We start from the raw sequence: 7,316 nt of genomic DNA, 5'->3' as shown, positions 1-7,316 counted from the left end.
TTATTGGGGGCTCCTACAGCTCTTATAACAATCTATCAGTCAATTGTATCAAGCACATTTGTACATATGTTGCCACCATTGCTTTCAAAACATTTTCTTTCTACTTGAGCGCTTGGTATCAGCTCCTCTTCTTTTCCCTCACCAACCCCCACCCTTGTGAACCTCTGAAAAATTATAAACTATTGTTGTTTTCATATCTTACAGTTTGCTGTCTCCTTTCACCAACATTTCTATTATCCATCCCCCTCTGGGTGGGGGTGAGGGGTTATATGTTGATCCATGAGATCAGTTTCTCATTTCTCCCCCTTCACACACACCCCACCTTCCCCCTACCCTCATGGTATCGCCACTCCCATTACTTTTCCTCAATTCCGTTTGTCGAGAGCTCTTATCTGTACCATCGTACATGCTCCAATCTAGCCAGGTTTGTAAAGCAGAACTGAGGTCATGATAGTGGTGGGGAGGAAGCATTAAAGAACTAGAGGAATGTTTGTTTCCTCGGTGATATACTGCACTCTGGATGACTCGTGCCTTCCTTATGACCCTTCTGTGAGGGGATGTCCAATTGTCTACAGATGGCCTTTGGGTCTCCACTCTGACCCCACTCATTCACATCAATATGATTGTTTTGGGTCTTCTGATGCCTGATACCTGTTCCTGTCGACACCTCATGATCACACAGGCTGGTGCGCTTCTTCCATATGGATTTTGTAGCTTTCCTGCTAGATGGCTTCTTCAAGCATTTAAGATCCCATATATTATATCTTTTGATAGCCAGGCACCATCAGCTTTCTTCACCACATTTGGCTATACACCCATTTTGTCTTCAACAATTGAGTTGGGAAGGTGAGCATCACAGAATGCCAAGTTATTAGAAAAACACAAGGTGTTCTTGTGTGGAGGGAGTACTTGAGTAGAGAGAGGCCCAATGTCCCTCTGTTTCCTTAATACTTAACAATATAAATATATATGTGTGTGTACATATGCCTATATCCTTATCGTTATATATTAATATATTTACATAAGTACATGTCTCTATTTATACCTCTATAAATGTCTTTTGCCTCCTAGTTCTTTCCTCTATTTCCTTTTACTTTCCTCCTGTCCCACTAGACTGTCTGACATTCCTTCAGCTATCAGTAATTCCTCTCAGCTACACTACACTTGACTGAACCCCACCAGGCATTTTACACCATTAATTTTAGATCTCTTGTTGTTCCCTTGTCCCTGGGTTTGTTGACTCCCTACTCCCTTTCCCTCACCTTTCCCTCTCCCCTGTCCTCCCAGAACTGTCAGTCCCATTGTTTTCTCCTCAGGATTGTTTATCTTATATATAGAGACATGAATAAAGAAAAGGTGGGGGAGGAGGGAAAGGGGAAGGGGAAAAGGGTATATATTTCCAAGTCTGTCTTCTGACCCTTATGTATGTTTTCTGGTCAAGTCTGATGAGATGCCAAACCCTGCCCTCTGAGTCTGAAGTCTGTTTTCAGGGTTCCTCAGGGACTTCTTTGCTTTGCTCCCCTTGTTGCTCCGTTGCACTCCCTTTGTTTTCCCCCAGTGTTGTGGGGCCAGACCCGCACAATTCCTGCATTGTCTCTCAAGTGCTGTCCTGTTCAGCACTATGGGTCAGTGAGGGGACTTCCTGTCTTGTGGTGGGTCCAGCCCTACAGTCCTCTCTGTGCCTTGGCTTTTCTAAGCAGGAGTGTCATCCTCAGGACGAGTTGGGCCAGGATGCAGTCCACTCTCTCTCTCTTTCCCTCTTAGTTTGCTCCTGTGTGGTCTGGGCAGACCCGCCACTGTCTCTGGGTTGTGTCTTCTATGCTGTCCTCTGTAGTGCATTCTTCCAGGGAGGGAGTTTACATAGCTGGGATTGGGGCTGGCCCCACAGACCTCTCCTTTAGTCTGTCGGTATGTTGCCCTCAAGGCTTCACGTACGAGGTTGAGGTCTGGTCCCTGTCTCCCTTTTTTGTGTCTACATAAACAATACCCTCTCCATGTGTGAGTTAGTTTCATTTTCCCACTACCCATGTCCTCTTTTTTTTTTTCCTTTTCCCCACATTTTTAGTTGGTTGCTATATGCATCCCTGGGTTGGATCTGACCCCTTCTATCTTGTTACTTTGTGTGAACTGTAATTGTCTGCTATCTCCAAGACATTGTGGTGTTGTTGTGTTTGTGTTTAATTAATGATTGTATACTGATATGTTCTTAGGCACTCCCTACCTGTCTTCTGGTGGGCCTGATTAAAAAAAAAAACAAATGGGAGTGTGTGTGAAGGTCTCTGTGGGCTATTTGTGTAGTGAACTGCTGAGGGTGAATTTAGTTGGTTTGGGCTGCTGTCTATTACTAATCAAGTGGCATGGGACTGGACAGTAGCATTTATATGCTTTCGGGGGTTGCAGAAGGTACAGGTGTAATTGAGCATGTTGTTTGATTTATGGCTCCCAGCAGGTGAGACAAAACAAATGACAGCACAAAAGAAAAGAAGAAACTAGAAAGGAAAAAACAAGCTGAAGGGAACAGAGGAAAGAATGAAATAATAAAACGGTGTGAACTGGAAGGAAAGAGAAAAGAGAACAGTAAAAAATAAAGCTAAAATGGGGAAAAGAAAAAGTAGGGAAGGGGAAGTAAAAGAAAATCATAGAAATAAAAAGGGAAACAAGTTAAGGGGGAGATGTGACAAAATGAAAGAAAAAAATGTAGGGAGGGGAACAGGACTTAAGGAGGATAAATGGGGGGCGGGGTGGGGGTAGGAACCTGGTATGGATTAATGCCCTTGCCAGCCAAGGAGCTCACAAGTGTAGGGGAATTGTGAGGAGGTGATGTCCAATCCTAAAGTTCCTAATGGTATCTGGGGTCAGGGCACCTGACCCAGAAGTAGTGCTGACTCAGAGGATAATTGAGGTCAGTGTACTTTTTTTTTCTTGGAAAGAGCTCTTTGGGGACCAGAAGGCAACTAGGGACAGGGGTGACTGATTATAAGATGAATGCTAGCCTGCCCAGGCATGGCTGAGTATAGGCTGTATGCACAGCATTGCACATTCTGCCGGTCTGAAGAGGTGGAGTTCACCACCAGTCTCAGAGGGGTACACACTGTGTCTAATCCACAAAAGTGAGGCTCTGACTTCAGGCAGAGCAAGGGCTGTAGGGAAGGGGGTCTCCAGTCAATTGGTGAGGGTGGGGGTTGGCCATGCTTCTGGTCACTAGGAGGGTGTAGGGAACAAGGGAAAGATCACACCTTTCTAGTCACCAATCTTGGAGTCTGTGCTGTCAGGCTGCTGTCTCAGTCAAACACTGCTTGCAAAAGTTCAATGGGGGAAAGCTAGACCAGGACAGCTGACAAATCATTTGTCCCATCTCTTTCCTCTTTCAAGCACATTTGTTCAGCTTCTTCTCCTAGTTAGAATTCAACCCACTTTATCCTCTTCAGGGTATCTAGAGAAACAAACCAGTGACACTCATCTCTGTACAAGAAAGAAGCTTAAATCAAGAAGCAACTTGACATCAAGAAGGTACCCCAGCTCAAGTCCATAGGTCAGCTGCTCACCGGGCCCTCTTCAGACACATGCAGTTGAAGGCCAATGACGTGGGAAAGTGGACGGGGCAGCAGGGACATCATAGGCTCGTGAAAGCACAGGTGTGTGGATCCCAGTTTGGTGCAAACATGGCAGGGTGCAAACCAGCTCTCAGGGTTGGGCAGCCCACATGAGGCCACCTGTGGAGGTAGGCACAGAGTCACAGCAAGCAGGAAGACAAAGTGGCCAAAAGGTAGACATTCCCAGCTTCTCTCTTCTTAAAAAACCACACCCCCAAGGAGGCACGGTCAGACTGTGACTTGACTAACAGGTTGGGCTCTGCCCCAACCATCTCACAGATACCATCAAGTTGACATCAAATCTTCCTGTTTCATTTGGTCTCGTACATGTCTTTGCTGTAAATTGGCTTTCTGACTAGCCCATCATCTTGCCTCAAGTTCTGAAATGATTATTTTAGGAGGAACCAGGGTAATCATATTGATTATGACAGGATTAGTACAGCATCTCTCTACCTCCATGGAGAGGACCAGGTGGTGAACTGGAGGTGAGAAATCAAGGGAAAGAGACAGAGAAGAAGGGAGAAAAGAAGTAGGACCTCATAGAAGTGAAAGATACGCCAAGAAATTCCCCCACTGAGAGATACCTACCCAGAACCTGATCTGAGTGGCATGGGAACATTCCCATGTGAGTGACATTCTTCCCCAGGGAAGAATGGAGGGTTTCCAATGAGGGGAACAAAATCATTTGGGGAGAAGCACTCCTAGATACACACACACACACACACACACACACACACACACACACACACACTGAAGCACTGAACTTTCCCTGACCTTATCTGTGTCTCCCACCCTCTTTCTCTAGCTCTGCCCACTCTCACATGTCCTCCCCCATTGAGACCAGAAAGGCAGAGCAGTGATAGGAAATCATCAAACGCTCATGGAAGAAACCGTGGAAATGGCAACCGAGGACGTTTGGATTCAGTGGAATCTGAAAGGTACACAGCAATATGGATAAGCATACGAATCAAATGTGTTACTTACTTAACACTCTAAAGAAAAGATTGCATGGGAAATAGTTGAGACACACTAAATATCATAAAAAGTAAGATATATATTATTCTGGCAAACCTGTGACTGACATTCTCAGTAAATATTATTGTAAAAATTTCCCTGACAATTAACCCCTATTGTTTGTGTAAATAGCATCCAGCGTGAACGGATTTACTCTGTACAAATGAATGTATCAGACCAGGTTGGCTAGAGAAATAAATCCAGAGACACTCATATATGTATAAGAAAGAACTTTATATCAAAGAGGAACTGTATATCAAGAAAACAGCCTGGCCCAGTCCAACTCAAGTCCATAAGTCCAATACTAGCTCATAAGTCCCTTTTCAGACTCATGAAGCCACATGGGCAATGATGCAAAATGCAGGAACATCACCAGCCGGGGGAGGGGGGATACAAAGTCTTGTGGATCCACTGGCAGTGGACGCATCTCCAGGGCATCCATAGGTCTTGGCGTGGCTCCTCAACAGGAAGGTGAAGGCAGAGGGGAGTGGGGGGAAGTTCCCAAGACCTTCCTTATGAGAAGGCCATGCACACAAGGAGGTACCATCAGGCTGTGACCCGACTGAAAGGCTAGACTCGACCCCTTCACTCTATTTATCAAGTTGACACTAGATTATGTAACCACCTCAGTGAATCATTCACATTCTGTAATATGGTGTTAGCCTACATTGGCCAAATATCCCTCTCTCAACAGGGCTTTAAAATATTAGTACCACGGAGCTAATCAAAGACAATATTAACAGAAGATAGTTATGCCCCAGGGGGATGATCAATAAGGCTCTCTATCATAAATTAACAAGGAGGTTTTGAAAAGGAGCCAAAGGCAGATTAAAAACCAATAAATTTTTTTTTTAATTTTTAAAAAATTTTTCAGATCCAGGAATGGGTTTGGGACTCATACTAAATCCTAGCTTCAACTCAAGAACAACTAGTTCATACATCATGACCCTGCTTGATACTTGCCGTCAGGAAGGGAGCACAGAAGATATAGATGCTATAGCAAAGTGTGGTGAAGAAATTAGATGGTGCCCGGCTATCAGATAAAATAGTTTCTGGGGTCGTAAAGGCTTGTTTCCAAACAAGCAGGCATCTAAATGTGATGTCAACTAAATCCACATGGAAGAAGCACACCATCATCAGTCACCAAAGGATTGTAAATCATATAATGTGACGTTGAAGGAGGGAATACTATCAGAGCTTAATTGGTGAGAATCTAGTTTGCAGAAGGCTATCAATGACTTGGGATCTACATAGGAAATAAGCCTCCAGTGATTTCCCTCAATGCTTAATTGAGGGATGGGAGGAAAGTGGTTACTAATCAGACTGCGTTGGTGAGATGACTACAGAAGATCAAAAGGATAAACCTGACTTGAACAGTTAAAACCTTGTCATTTGATCCCCCTCTGACACACTGATCTGGTTTCCAACATTTTCTGTATTCGGGGTGTGTGTGGGGGGGGGGTGTTGTTCGAGTTGAGTTTATTTCTAATGCGTTATGTCATTGGGGAAGACCCTATTGAATTTTTTAATATATTTTTCTGTTTTTCAGAATATAAAACCCAGGATTGATGAACCTATAGGAACAGCAAGTCGAATAAGGGTGGGGGTGGGGGGAGCATGTACAGTGGTGCTGGGGGTGGGGTGGTAAAAGGGAGCTGATGTCAAGGAGCTCTGGAAGGAAAAGAATATTTGAAGCTGATTGGGGTAGCAATTATACAACGCTGCTTTATGTGATTGAATTATGGAATAATATAGCTGTATTAACTCCCAATTAAATGGTTCTTTTAAAAAGGGTAAGGGGGGAAAGAAACATGAAACAACCACTGAAAGGGGGTACTGTTAAAACAAGAACCTTCAACAAACATTCTAAGTGACCAGAGAAATGGATTCATGATCTGGGGGGTTAGTTTGTACCCCTAAATTTGAGATGGTGAACTTTGAGGAGCTTACAGAAACAGCCTGAAGAGAGGAGCCAAGAGAGATTCTTCAAGCTATACTGTGAGCTCAATAATGCAGCCAAAGATAAACAGGAGATTTAGATTCAGAAAGTTTATACCATAGACTATGGAGTCAGTTATAGCTGTCTGGGAAATAAGATTTGTTTATCTATATTTAATTTACATGCTTTCAACAGCAATAATTATTTTAAACTATAATAAATATAACCAAGATGAACCCACATATAGGGAATATATAAATCAGTAGATTCTGACAATCTCTACCATTACTGAGGACTTTAACTTTTTTAGGAATTACTTAGGCAATCGATCACTTGTCTAAAAATATCACTCATATGCATGTGGATATAATCATACCATCTGCATACCTTTCTTATATATTTCAAAGGACAATACCCATGTTGTCGAGTCTGTTCCAACCCATAGCAACCATACAGTCCCTCTAAAAGCAGTCTAGTGTCATAAAGGTTCAACCTACATGGAAAGGGGATCGATGTGGCAGAAAATAGATTGACACTTGATGTTATAGTTAGTTGTTGTTGAGTTGATTGATTCACGATGACCCCATCTATAGAACTAGTCTATAGGTGCTTCCTGTCTGTGATCTTCCTGGAAGCAGATTCTGAAGGCTTTTCTCGATGGGATTGCTGGGTGGGTTCTATTCTCCAACCATTAGTTAAGCATCCAACGTAAAATATTTACCCCGCCAAGGAACCTTATAGTAACTAATGTTCTTGTTGTGGCTGCAACA

Source organism: Echinops telfairi, unplaced genomic scaffold (genome assembly GCF_000313985.2).
Source record: "Echinops telfairi isolate 266 unplaced genomic scaffold, ASM31398v2 ScPeMD7_655;HRSCAF=1070, whole genome shotgun sequence".
Lineage (NCBI taxonomy): Eukaryota > Metazoa > Chordata > Mammalia > Afrosoricida > Tenrecidae > Echinops > Echinops telfairi.
This window is presented reverse-complemented; position numbering follows the sequence as displayed.